Below are 14832 nucleotides of genomic sequence, written 5' to 3'. Positions count from 1 at the left end.
TGTAATTTTGATTGTAATAGGTATTACCAGAAGGCATGTTCAGAAAATGTGTTAATACTCTATTTTTGCATCATAAAAACATGAGTAGAAAATTTTACCCATATTCCCACTATAAATTGCTATTATCACTTTTTTTCTGTCTGATGAAAGGATATTTCAGTGTTACTTTTATTTCCCTGACTACTAGTTGAATTTGAAAATATATTTTATATTTGGCAGCCATTTATGTTATCTCTTTTACTAATATATTTTTGCATATATTGGGGATTTTATTCGTTATTTTTTTATTGCCAATCTGTAAGAACTCTTTATATATTATAGATATTATCCTTTCACTACGTCTTCATTATACTTGTTTTTCTCTGATCTATTTTGTTAATTGAATTTGTTCATGGGTCACTTCATCCTTGACTTTGTTGCCACTCGAAAGCATCAATCATTGGCCAAAATGTGTAGGGAATGACTGAACGGCTCTCTTAGAAAGCTGTAGACATAAGGAAATCACAGAGAAACTAAGGTCATTCTGCCTGGAGGAGAAAAGAGCAGGCAGGTGGTTCGCAGGTAGAAAGAAATAAAAAGTTATTTCAAGTATTTGAATGACTGCCATGTGGAAAAAGGATCGCAGTAATTCTGAATGCTCACAAGTGATAGAACTACATTGAAGGAGAATTACACGTAGGCAGCGTTGGGCTTGATATAAGAAAGAAATGTCAGGGCTGCCCCAGAACTAAATGGTAACTTATGGTTTAGAGAATTCCATGAAACATCTGAAGATGGCCAACATAAATATGGAGAGCTCCCAGGAGACGATATCATGGACTAGTTTCTATTATTCACAAGAACTAAAACCAGTTAAAGCATTTCCAAGGAAATGGGGTTCAATACAGATAATTTAGCGATCACAAAACTGTTGGAAGGGCTGGACAAGTTGAAGGCAGGATGCAGGAATTAGCTTTCAGCTTCACTTCTACAGTCCTAGTCTCACAAGATGGACAAATGCTGCAATCACACAGGGGTGGGTAACACAGAGAACCTCTCAGCTAACTTCCTAGCTAGTCTGTAGCCCTGAATCAGGTGAATATCAGGAAAACTCAGAGACCACTGCAAAATCCAACTGCATATATGCAAAGCCCACATAACCATCTGCTGCCACTCTAGAAGAAGACAAAGCGGCTTTTCACCTCTACTCCACTTTAGTATAAGTGCCTCTCGTTGACAGAGTGTAAATGGTAAATGATATCCACAGGATATCCACAGGCTGGAAACAAGAGAGCCTGGGAAATAGAGTTCATAGACTTCTAGCCCCTGAAGTGCAGAGGAGCATTAGAAGGATATGACAGGGAATAACGTTGTCAAACACCTACAGCAGGGCTCAAGCATCAGTCTGGGGGACAGATGGAGGGTTGTACTTGATGCTGTATAGCCTGCTTAAGACTTCTACAAGCAGGATTCCATAGCACTCTGCACATCTTTCCTTCTGAAATTGCTTTTAAAGGTTGTCTCTGTCTTTGGAAAGCGTGAGCAATGCTGCCTACCTAAATATAGATACGATGGAAACACACCCACTGTATCACTCTTATAGATTCTGTGCAAATTGTACTTTAAAAGATGTCATTCACTTAAGATGACCATCTTTGTGACTGCTAAGAACACAAGCCTGTTATTCAGTTCAATTAACGTGTATTGAGGAACACCTTCTATGAGCTGTCAGAGCAATTTTAAAGCCCAAGAGGCCCAGCTAGCCACTGGTGTTGTAGACACAACCATGCACTGCAGTGCTTCCCCTACAGCCACATAATCACTGCAGTGCCTTCTGGATGGCAGGGAAATGAAGACCAGTGGCCTCCTTTCTTGGGTTAATTGCATCATGATAGGTGGGTGGGTCTCCCACCTCCACCCCATTTATGCTCTAAATTTCAGGACCAATTCTATAAAGTCACATAATGAAGATTAAGGAATAGATTTCATTGAGGAAATGAAAAACTCACAAGGGCAAGGTCAGCAATACAGATATTCATAGTATACTTCATCTTTCATTATCCTAATTGAAAGGCATGCCAGGGCCAGGGAGGCAGCCAGGGAGGGGCACCTTTAAGACTTCATTCAAGAGAGATCTGCCATGAGGAGCACAGTGAACAGACAGCCTCCTCTTTTAGGGCCTCTGGAAACTACAGGAAGGCCAGCTCTCCTCCAGAAGCTCCCCAATGGCTGAGCATCATACAAGTTACAGGGGCCTACTCTCACCACCATTATTCAACATACTTTTAGATGTTTTAGCCACAGCAATCAGAGAAGAAAAAGAAATAAAAGGAATCTAAATCAGAAAAGAAGAAGTAAAACTGTCACCGTTTGCAGATGACATCATACTATACATAGAGAATCCTAAAGATGCCACCAGAAAACTACTAGAGCTAATCAATGAATTTGGTAAAGTTGCAGGATACAAAATTAATGCACAGAAATCTCTTGCATTCCTATACACTAATGATGAAAAATCTGAAAGAGACATTAAGGAAACACTCCCATTTACCACTGCAACAAAAAGAATAAAATACCTAGGAATGAACCTACCTAAGGAGACAAAAGGCCTGTATGCAGAAAACTATAAGACACTGAGAGAAGAAATTAAAGATGATACAAACAGATGGAGAGATATACCATGTTCTTGGATTGGAAGAATCAACATTGTGAAAATGACTATACTACGCAAAGCAAAATACAGATGCAGTGCAATCCCTATCAAACTACCAATGGCATTTTTCACAGAACTAGAACAAAAATTTTCACAATTTGTATGGAAACACAAAAGACTCTGAATAGCCAAAGCAATCTTGAGAAAGAAAAACAGAGCTGGAGGAATCAAGCTCCCTGACTTCAAACTATACTACAAAGCTACAGTAATCAAGACAGTATGGTACTGGCACAAAAACAGAAACATAGATCAATGGAACAGGATAGAAAGCCCGGAGATTAACCCACGCACATATGGTCACCTTATCTTTGATAAAGGAGGCAAGAATATACAATGGAGAAAAGACAGTCTCTTCAATAAGTGGTGCTGGGGAAACTGGACAGCTACATGTAAAAGAATGAAATTAGAACACTCCCTAACACCATACACAAAAATAAACCCAAAATGGATTAAAGACCTAAAAACTCTCAGAGGAAAACATAGGCAGAACACTCTATGACATAAATCACAGCAAGATCCTTTTTGACCCACCTCCTAGAGAAATGGAAATAAAAACAAAAATAAACAAATGGGACCTAATGAAACTTAAAAGCTTTTGCACAGCAAAGGAAACCATAAACAAGACCAAAAGACAACCCTCAGAATGGGAGAAAATATTTGCAAACCAAGCAACTGACAAAGGATTAATCTCCAAAATTTACAAGCAGTTCATGCAGCTCAATATCAAAAAAACAAACAACCCAATCCAAAAATGGGCAGAAGACCTAAATAGACATTTCTCCAAAGAAGATATACAGATTGCCTACAGACACATGAAAGAATGCTCAACATCACTAACCATTAGAGAAATGCAAATCAAAACTACAATGAGGTATCACCTCACACCAGTTAGAATGGGCATCATCAGAAAATGTACAAACAACAAATTCTGGAGAGGGTGTGAAGAAAAGGGAACCCTCTTGCACAGTTGGTGGGAATGTAAATTGATACAGCCACTATGGAGAACAGTAAGGAGGTTCCTTAAAAAACTAAAACTAGAACTACCATATGACCCAACAATCCCATTACTAGGCATATACCCGGAGAAAACCATAATTCAAAGAGTCATGTACCACAATGTTCAGTGCAGTTCTATTTACAACAGCCAGGACATGGAAGCAACTGAAGTGTCCATCAACAGATGAATGGATAAAGAAGATGTGGCACATATATACAATGGAATAGTACTCAGCCATAAAAAGAAATGAAATTGAGTTATTTGTAGTGAGGTAGATGGACTTAGAGTCTGTCAAACAGAGTGAAGTAAGTCAGAAAGAGAAAAACAAATACCGTGTGCTAACACATATATATGGAATCTAAAAAAAAAAAAAAAGGTTCTGAAGAACCTAGGGGCAGGACAGGAATAAAGATGCAGACGCAGAGAATGGACTTAAGGACACAGGGAGGGGGCAAGGGTATGTTGTGACATACTGAGAGAGAGAGTGACACTGACATATATACACTACCAAAAGTAAAATAGATAGCTAGTGGGAAGCAGCCACATAGCACAGGGAGATCAGCTCAGTGCTTTGTGACCACCTAGAGGGGTGGGATAGGGAGAGTGGGAAGGCGATGCAAGAGGGAGGGGATGTGGTGATATAAGTATACGTAGAGCTGATTCACTTTGTTATACACCAGAAACTAACACACCATTGTAAAGCAATTTATACTGCTATAAAGATGTAATAAAAAAAAAGTTACAGGGGCCTGGCCATTTTTGCCCAATGGGGTATTCCTCTGTGGGCAGTCTTAGTGCTGGCCATCCCTGTTGGGCTGACCAAAACTATCCCAGAGCTGCATCAGGGAATGCCAGGAGCAGTCTCCTTGTGCACATGTGAGGGATTCCCTGGAGTACCTTCCTATGTATGAAATTGCTGGATCAAAAGGAATTTCTTCACGTGGCTTTCAAAGAAGTGACCATTACAGGTCACCTCGTTCATGCATTTGAGCAATGCAATTTCAAACCCGTAGTATATTAAGGGCTTAATTTGGACCAAACTGTAAAGGAATTTACAGTATTTCTAAAGCAAGATGCCCCTTCAGGATCAGCCTACCACCACCACTCAGAAATTATAAATACGCAGGCTTCCCTGGTGGCGCAGTGGTTAAGAATCCGCCTGCCAATGCAGGGGACACGGGTTCGAGCCCTGGTCTGGGAAGATCACACATGCCGCAGAGCAACTAAGCCCGTGCGCCACAACTACTGAGCCTGTGCTCTACAGCCCTCGAGCCACAACTACTGAGTCTGTGTGCCACAACTACAGAAGCCCGTGCACCTAGAGCCCGTGCTCTGCAACAAGAGAAGCCACCGCAGTGAGAAGCCTGCACACCACAATGAAGAGCAGCCCCCGCTCGATGCAGCTAGAGAAAACCCGCGCAGCGACGAAGACCCAACACAGCCAAAAATAAATAAATAAAATAAATTTATATTAAAAAAAGAAATTATAAATACGATAAACTAAAGATTATTCCTAAAGCATATAAACCAAAGACAAATGAACATGTGTTGTGTTTGTAAGACAGCAACAGACTCCCGTTGAAAGAGGATGGCTCTCAGACCAGCTGGAATCACCAATGAGACTGAAACAGCATCTTCTCTGAAGAAGATTATAGAACTACAAAGCTAATTCCATTTCATCTCGTGAGGACCTCCCCGGGCTTCCTTTCTGCATACCTGTATTAAGGGCTGTATCCACGAGCAAGTACAGTACACCTGCCTGAGGTTCTTCCTCACAAATCTGCCTGCCTTCCTCCTCTCTTGACACAGGTGTCCGATCCACACTGTGGTCTGAAGTCTTCCCGCGCTGGTTCCTCCCTGCTTATCTTTCATGGGCATTATCCCCAACAAATTTCTAGCACTTGTAACTGGGTTTTACACTTTCTGGATGACCTAAACGAATACAGCCATGACAGCGGCTGGACACAACGTGGGCTTTGTTCCAGAGGAGGGAGCCCTTTCCTCTTTTTGGCCCCCCATTTTCACATTGCTGGGGTTGGGGTGGGGGAGGGAGGATAAAGAATTCTTACTGCCAAGCAGCCCGGATTTGGGATGCCAGCTGTTTACAGCAGTTGTCTGAGACAGCCAGCTGCTCTGATTCTGTGGAAAACTTGGCTCTTGAGATGATGGAAGATTCTGGCCCTATAGGAAGCTGATTTTATTTTTTTAAATTTTTTTTCTTTCTTTCTTTTTTTTTAATTGGGGTATAGTTGCTTTACAATGTTGTGTTAGTTTCTGCTGTACAGCAAAGTGAATCAGCTGTATGTATACATATATCCCCTGTTTTTTTGGATTTCCTTCCCATTTAGGTCATCACAGAGCATTGACTAGAGTTCTCTGTGCTACACAGTAGGTTCTCATTAGTTATCTAATTTTATACATGGTATCAATAGCGTATATATGTCATTCCCAATCTCCCAATTCATCCCACCCCCCAACTTAGGAAGCTGATTTTAGGTGTAGCTTCTTCCACTGGGAGAAAGGCAGTCCTGCTCCCAGATGGCTCGTTGCCCAGGTGACCCAGGGAAACTCCCAGGGATGTTTGGGGATAGTTCTGCTCGTTGTTCAATACACAGACAACACTGTTCTTTTTTTTTTTTTTGCGGTACGCGGGCCTCTCACTGTTGTGGCCTTTCCCGTTGCGGAGCACAGGCTCCAGACACGCAGGCTCAGCGGCCATGGCTCACGGGCCCAGCCGCTCCGTGGCATGTGGGATCTTCCCGGACCGGGGCACGAACCCGTGTCCCCTGCATCGGCAGGCAGACTCCCAACCACTACGCCACCAGGTAAGCCCAACACTGCTCTTTTTATTCACACACCATGGTAAGCCTTCAAAGCAGGAGTTACTTAGGCAATCCTGGATTCTACAGCTCTCCATTCCTAACTTAGAGCAGGGCTATACATGCATTCCCTGATCTAAAAACTTTCAATTAAAAAAAAAAAAAGTCCAGCTGGAGAGATGCACACTGTCACATGTGTACCACTCTGTGCTCCAACACCAAAAACTAGTTGGGCTTGTTGTTATGTTTTGCAAGGATTTATTTTCTCTCATTTTCCCTCCAACATGCCATCCCCAATCCTTACCACCCCTAGCACCATATAACCATCCTTCTTCCCTCCCCCTCACTTCATTTGTTCTCTCTGCTGCAGGAAGAATTAGCACAATCCGTTTTTTTTGAACAATTGATTTATTCCAAGGAGCAGAGTACAGTTCACATGTTCCTGTACCAATACCTCCTTGAAAAAGAGGGTGGAGAAATGAAGACACAAACAAGGCAAATTGTACTAAGCAAAGTGATAACAGGTTTTCTAGCAAGAGAATCCAGGACTTGGGTGCCTAATTTGGGTATCTCTGCCCCTCCCCCAATGTCTAAGCTCAGCCGCAAATGGACACCAACAGAGAAGAATGGCAGCACGTAGGAGAGTGGGAATCACAGGAGTGGACTAAGGTCTTATTTGGCTCATAATACGCAGAACGCAGCCTGAAAGCTTTCTGGTCCAACACTTCCACTTACAGATGAGGAAACAGGTGCAATACCTTAACCGACTCAGAGTTTTACAACTAGTTGTGATCCCTCTGAAGTAGGACCCCAGTCTCCAGACCCCTAATCTAGTGTTCTTTCCTCAGTGCCTGTAGTGTTTCTTGGTCATCTGACATTTTTCTGCCTCTATAGCCCCAGCTACTTCTGTATAACCCTTACCAAGGATAAACCTCAATGGGGTGGCCCTTATCTCCTCTTTACTTGCAGCAAGGATATGGCATAGCCAGCAGGCATCGTATGAACTGACAACAGCACTGTAACCTTCCGCCCAGGGGCCGGCTCCTTATACTCTGTTACCACCTAACTTGCCATCTTGCGTCCAACAGCCCCACCATCAGCCACATTTATTGCATTCTCCACAGAAGACAGAAGCACAATTTATAAAGTTGAAGGGCATTGAAATCTTTGGTTTCAATAAGCAAGAATGGACACTGGCAGGCAACTAGTCCTCTCCTGTACTGAGTCAGTTCCCTACAGTTATTATATGTGGTCATTTGTATCATTGGCCCCAATATTTTATCTCTTCCTGAATTCACACCCTTTTCCATACGTGGCCACTTTGCTTTGTCAGCTTAACTCAGTTGGAACTCCATTTCCCAAAATTTTCTTCTGTCTGGTCCTGGATGAAGTTGGCCACTAGAAAAATTTATGTGAGTTTTGGAAAAGGGAAGTAAAGCAGCAGCCACTGTTTATGTTCTGGAGGTGTGTGTCAGGCCTGGCGCTGCTGCAGCCCCTGTACATTGTCACTGCCCTGCATGCTCCCCTTGTTGGCACGGAGGACAGCCAGCCCACAGGTCCTCCAGTTCCTGCTGGAAATCCTCCTTCACCTTCTGCAGCTCCTGTGCCAGTGATGTGTGCGGCCGGCCACACACACACCAGCAAGGTCACCAGCCTCCCTACAAGTCACCGTGTCTTCATGCTTGGAGACAGAGGCTGATATGGGTTCCAGGTGGTCCTTGCTCTGACCTGCAGTCTGTCTAACTTTCCCTTCCAGCTGCTGGCCCTGACTACCTCAGGCTCAATGTCAGGTACGGAGGCAACAGCTTTACGCTGACTTCTTAACCAGCTCCCACAACTGCATAAGCCTCAGTCCCTACACCAAATCCCCTATTCTATGTCACTCACAGTACTTCTGCTTCTCTAATCAAACTCTCAGTGATACTCCACTGATTTTACACCTACCCCTCCTTCCACGGGCAGAGTAAATTTCCTCACCTGTTGACTTTGGGTTTGGCCAGTACTTTGCCTTGATGTGACGCAAGCAGGGACCTGTCCAGTGGATGTTCTGCTGTCACCACGAGAAAAGTGTACTTTGACCAGCCCCCGGTTTCGGGAGAAAGAGGGATTCGTGTGGACACAGTCACCCCCGCCACTACAGTCTGAAGCAAAACTGCCCCAAACAACCCCAGACCCACAGTGCAAAGTAGAACCGTCAATCCCAGCCCAGCCTCATCAGCCAAGCACCAGCTGACTCACAAATGCATGAACAACAGTAAAGACTTGTTTCATTAAAGCCATTGAGATGCAAGGTGCTTCCTTACACAGCAATAACTGACCAATATACTGACATAAAACTTTTATGTCAGAAAATGGATTCCATACATCTCTGACTGTTGCCAAAGTTTACTTTTATGTGTTTGCAGATAATTTTATCAATACTTCATTAAAAAACCCCTCTCTTTCCATTTCACTCTACAGAGGCAGGAGAGGGAAGTGAGGACTTGAAGAACTGTGGTCCAGGATGGTCTCTCAGTCTCTCTCTCTGTCATCAGACAACTAGCAGGAGGCTCAGGTAGTGACTGCCAAGCTGATGGCATGGAGGTCCCACAGGGAACTGCAGGTTTTCCTCAGGACCAGTCCCTCAAGGGGCAGTGAGAGAGTGGCAGCAGTAGCTGAGGACGGAGGTGAGATGAAGGGTCCTGCGCTTTCATCTTTAAGCTCCCGGCAGTTTCCCTCCACTCTGGTCCTCCTCGGGGAGCCAAACAGAAAGAGCAAATGAAAAGCATCCTTCAAACCGGCCCTGGAAGGAAGCCAAGTAGCAGGAGTTCAAAGGCCCTGAGTCATCATTTTCAGGCCCCTTGGACAGGTGCTTTCCCTGAAGCAGAGTGATCCTCCTTAATCACTTGGGGACTTTCTGTGAAACTATTTGCTGACACAGGTCTCTCCAGCTGGAAAGGACTGTTTCCCTCATTCAGGCCACAGGGGCCAGCCTAACTTCTGCCCTGTTGTTGGAAACAGCTCTTATTAGTTCTGTCCTGGCTTTAGCCTAACTGCCCCTCCGCGGTACTCACAAATCCTTAATGCTGATGCAGTGTTTAAAGATATAAACTTCAAATTAGGAGTTTGGGATTAACATATACACATTATTATATATAAAATAGATAACCAACAAGGACCTACTGTATAGCACAGGAAACTATACTCAATATTTTGTAATAACCTGTAAGGGAAAAGAATCTGAAAAAAAATAGATATATATGTATGTATAACTGAATCACTTTGCTGTACACCTGAAACTAACACAACATTGTAAATCAACTATACTTCAATAAAAAAGTAGAATTTAAAAAGCAAAGATATAAACTTCCATGGCCTCTCAGCTGGCCTCCTCCTATTTCCTCCTCTCCCCTCTCATCCATTACTGGTCCAGCAACCAGAGTGCCTTTTTAAAAACATAAATAAAATGATGCCACCCACTATCCTTGCTGAAAACCCTCTTAAGATACAGGGCAAAATAATGCACATTTTATTCACCCTCAAGGAGGTACAAAGAAAGGCCCCTGTCTACCCCATTATCACTTGTCTCCCCTTGTTCTCTGTCTTCCTGACACACCAGCCTTTTTCCCAAGACACCGTGCTGCCTCCCACTTAAGGACCTCACACATGCTGTATTGTTAGCTTAGAACTTTCTCCCTTCACAAGTTAACTCTTTCTTACCTTTTGGGTCTCTGAGCTGGACTGCCTCCATTTCCCCTCCAGACCCACTTCCACCTCCATCTCCCTGTTCTCCATCCCAGAGGGCTAATCTATATGGACTACATGAATGGTCTCCTTTGCTCTCTGACCTCTGGAAGGATATTGAAGGGAGAGATGAGAATGAAGTCAGGGCATTTATCTTCCTGGATTACTCTCTGCAAAGGTCAACTCTTTACAACTGTCAAGTAAGCTGTACTGATCAGCCATTGGTGTGTAACAACCAAAACCGCTTGGTGGCATAAAACAATAAGCATCCCTTTCTCAAATATATTCAGGTCATTTGGTTGGCAGGGGGGGCAGGAACTGCTGATCTAGGCTGCTGTAATAATAATTCTTGATTTTCTGTAATTGATGATTTGACATCTTGAAAGTATGGGCCAAACTAACAGCTAAGTTGTTACATCCATACTGTCCTTGTGTTTTTGCAGGTTGCACAGACATCATATTACAAACTCTCTAACCACAAACCCCAACACACAAACCCATGATCATGTGTGTCACACACATTTGTGACAGGGGCTCCACTAGAGGGAGAAGCAAACTCTGTGGGGTTTTTTTGTGGTTTTTTTTGAGCAAAATATCCAAATACCTGCCGTCGTTACTAACAGTTTGGGGCATATCTATCTATCTATCCATCCATCCATTCATCCATCCACCTATCTATCTATCCATCTATTTACCTATGAGGTTTCTGTGACTTTCTCTCTCCCAGGCTCCCTATTTCCTCTTTCTCCTCCTCATAATTGAAGGGTGTGTGAAACATGGTGAAGTTTGGGATCAAGAAGACTACAGTTACTAATGACTCTCATAGTTTTAAGGAGTGAATTTATTATTCCAGCTTTTGTGTGAAGTATTTGCATTAGGGTACTAGGCTGCATCTAACACAGGCTTCCTATTTTGTCCATTCAATCAATAAATATTTATCAAGAATTTACAATGTGCCAGACACTTTATTAGGCAATGAGAATATAAAGGTGAGGAAAATAAACACGGAACTAACAGTTTAGTAGTAGAGACAGACAATGAAATCATCAGAAGAGCTTAAGTGATTGGGTTTGCTCTCTTGCTGCCCAGCTGAGCATATCTGTTTTAAAACGTACCTGGGACTTAATTTGTAGGTATGACTAAGTGACAACAAGGAGAGGTCATTGTTATCAATGTTAGCGTTAAGAGAAAAGTTCATTGCTTACAATTCCCAAGAGGAGGGGATATGCCATACTGCACAGGACCTCGCAGGAAAGCACCATGATCAGTCAGGAGCAGGAGTGAGGGGAAAGCAAGGGTGATATCACTGTCGTGGCGGGAAATTGTTGGGTGGGGACGTCCCCCATTGAGCAGGATAACCACTACCGGGCAAAACAACGATGTTGGGGATTATTATGATTTACTTCACACAAAAGCTGGAGTGATAAATTCACTCCTTAAAAGTGTGAGAATTATTAGTAACTGTAGTCTTCCTGCTCCCAAACTTCACCATGTTTCACACACCCTTCAATTACTGAGGAGGAAAAAGAGGAAACAGGGAGCCTGGGAGAGAGAAAGTCACAGAACCCTCATAGGTAAAAAGATGGATGGATAGATAGATAGATAGGTAGATAGATAGATGAATGGATGACAATAGACAGATAGGTAGATAGACAGGCCCCAAACTATTAGTAACCATGGCAGGTGTTTAGATATTTTGCTTAAAAAAAATCACAGAGTTTGCTTCTCCCTCTAGTGGACCCCTGTCACAAATGTGTGCCCATGATCACACACCAACACACACACACACACACACACACACACACACACACAGTGCTTCCACGCAGGTATTCTGCTTTCCTTTTTATTCTAGGAGGCACAGCTCTGCCTGCCACCCCCATAAGAAAGTGGAACTCAACCACGTCAAGTCATTTCTTTCTTTCTAGAAAGACGGCACATAATTCCCCACCCTTACCCACCACTGCCTGTCCACTGCAATTTTCAATGCTCTGGGACAACCAGCCCAAGTCTGTTACTCTGTTATCTCCATTAAGCCATGGTGTTATGGTTGGGAGGAGCGAGCACACAATCCCCATTTGAAACTTTTCAAACCATTTGAAATAGTTCCCTGGGATCAGGTGAACCAAAAGAGGTTATTAGCACAAAGAGGTATTTAAGAACAAAAGCAGAGGGGAAATTGCACAATATCTGTAGGGCCATGTAGATGCCCTTGTGTGTCTAGAAAGTAACAGAAATGATGGATTCAGAAGGGAAACATAACTTGCAACTAATAAAACAAGATTTTGTTTAGAAAGAAGAGTCTCCTTGCTTGCATGTTTAACATGCATGATGATAGATGCAAAGAGAGAGAGCATAAGAGACAAAAAACAATTTTCACAATGTGGTAATTTCCTCCATTCTTTCAAGTGAATGTGTCTTAGGGTGAATTCCCACTAAGCAGACCCCAAGACAAAGACTGGATGCATGTAGTTGGTTTGGAGGTGATTCCAGGAAGCATTGGTAGGGGCATGGGGAAGTGGGAAAGGGAAGAAAAGGAAAGGAACATAGGATGCATTCATGAGCAGGATGTTTCTGTGAACAAATGGGGTGCACTCCTTTGGGGCTACTCAGGGAGACTGGGTAAGACCTTTCAGAGTGTTTCATACAAGGGATGCAGCAGTTGGGGTATTACCCGGCAACACCCATCCATAACTGGTAGAGGGTGGCTCTACGGCATGGAACCCTTGGCACGCTCGCCTACCCCAGGACAGGCTGAGCTCGCTCCAGGAATCAGAGGAAGCCCTCAGGCTGGGAGTCACGGGTGTTTGCAGAGAGAGTGATCCTGTGTACAGGGTCCTGGAAAGTGCTGGGACTGTGAACTGTGAACTGTGAGTGCACAGTGCCGACCCGAGGGTCAGTGAGAGACAGGAGATTCAAACCAACCACTCTCACCATCCTTATTCTTGTGTGGCTCCAATCAGGTGAGCATGTGATGCTCAGGTAGCTGAGTGTTATTCTGATGTTGAAGGGAGGTATTTTCCCTAAATGCATAAACACCTACTTTTATCTGAGGCTCAACTGAACAAACAGCAAACTGTCCCAACTCTTGGCATTTGGTGAGACCTTTTGCACCCAAACCTTGAAGAAAACCTTGGTAGCTGCAGCTTCCCTCTGCCGAGAGATGTGATGAAAGGAAGGGGTGGTGGGCAGATCAGAGGTGGTAGCGGATGAAAGGAAACATTATTGTCATTGTTGTTTTAAACAGATTGATAAAGGTGACCTGAGGCTTTACTTCTCTTACTCTGTAGAGTAACACAGTTTGTAAAGAAAGAAAAAATTCAAGAACTGATATTACTAGCTATACAGCACGGGGTAGTTACTTTATCTTTTTACTTTGCTTTCACCTTCTTATCATAATCCTTTCTTGTATGGTTGTGGGAATTCCATAAGCCAGGGTGTATCCAAGGCTATCATTGTGGGCACGCAATGCATTTCAATTCTTGCTTTCATAATTGAGATTTGCTGGGTAAACCAACATCATCAATGTATTGTCTTGTGTCCTAAAAGTCAAAGGCAAATCTGGTTTAGGTCCCTGACACATTGCCTCCAAAATGTTCCCAAGGGGGAATCAATCCTGTAACTTCCCTTGGCCTAGGAAACACCTTTTATATCTGGGACTGGATCCCAGAGCACAAAGGTGTCTTAAACCAGGGGGAAGTTGAAAGGAGGGCTGCTTCTCAGCTGCCGTGACCTGCGTGTTCTAAAGGTACTTGATGTGAAGCTATCTGTCAAAGCAGACCTACTGAACACTCGGAACTTGGCTGGGCACAAGTGTGAAGCTATTTGACTTTTTCCCAAGTCATTCTCTTTGGCCATTCTTTGTTGAATTTCCCTTCCTATTGCTGATCTTGGACAGATTCTATACTTTGCAATTGTCTGACCACTTAAAAAGTCCAAACTGCTTTAAAAATTCAATCATATATTCAATTTAGCCAAAAAAATAAAAAAGAGAGAGAGAGAAAGGTGGACATAGAATTGTAAGGGAAGAGCAGTTGCAACGCAACTGTCTTGTGTCCCAGGCCTCTGACCAGTGCCCTGGGTTTTCTTGTCTGGCACTACGAGGGAGCACAGTGGAGGAAGGGAAGTGGGAGAGATTAGGGTCAGAGTGGCTGAGACAAGGGGGGTCGTTCTTACCTGAAGCCTGTCAGAATGGCTCGATGCTGAAAGTTAAGCCGCTCTACATCTCCTCCCTTGACCAATCCTTCTCAAAACCCCCAAACTGGATTTTACTTGCATACAGAGTCTCTTCTACTTGAGTGTTTTATAGGGATCTAGACAAATAGAAAACTAAACCCTTGGCTTTTCTTTATCTGTGTCCCTCATTCTGATTAATCCATTTCTGTCACCCTGCCACTGCCTTGCCAGTGACAGAAGCTAGAAACTATTGGATCATTAGTTTCTTTTTCTCATCTGTTCAAAGTCACTTTCATTTGTCAGAACCCAAAGCCTCTTGCTACTAAGGTATTCTTACCTGGCTGACATTCCTCATGGACGGGTGGCAGAAAAACAATTCAGCCACACTCATGGTAAACACATCTCTCCTTGTCACATCAAAAGCAGAG

General features: G+C 43.4%; 1 pseudogene; it reads left to right on the top strand.

The window, feature by feature from the left end:
* The first annotated feature begins 4596 nt into the window (after nucleotides 1-4596).
* On the top strand, nucleotides 4597-8741 carry LOC136129590 (UPF0538 protein C2orf76-like; annotated as a pseudogene).
* Nucleotides 8742-14832: the final 6091 nt, after the last annotated feature.

The sequence above is a fragment of the Phocoena phocoena genome, chromosome 10 (assembly GCF_963924675.1).
Source record: "Phocoena phocoena chromosome 10, mPhoPho1.1, whole genome shotgun sequence".
Lineage (NCBI taxonomy): Eukaryota > Metazoa > Chordata > Mammalia > Artiodactyla > Phocoenidae > Phocoena > Phocoena phocoena.
The sequence above is the reverse complement of the archived record's forward strand: the minus strand, read 5'-3'. Positions and strand labels throughout refer to the sequence as shown.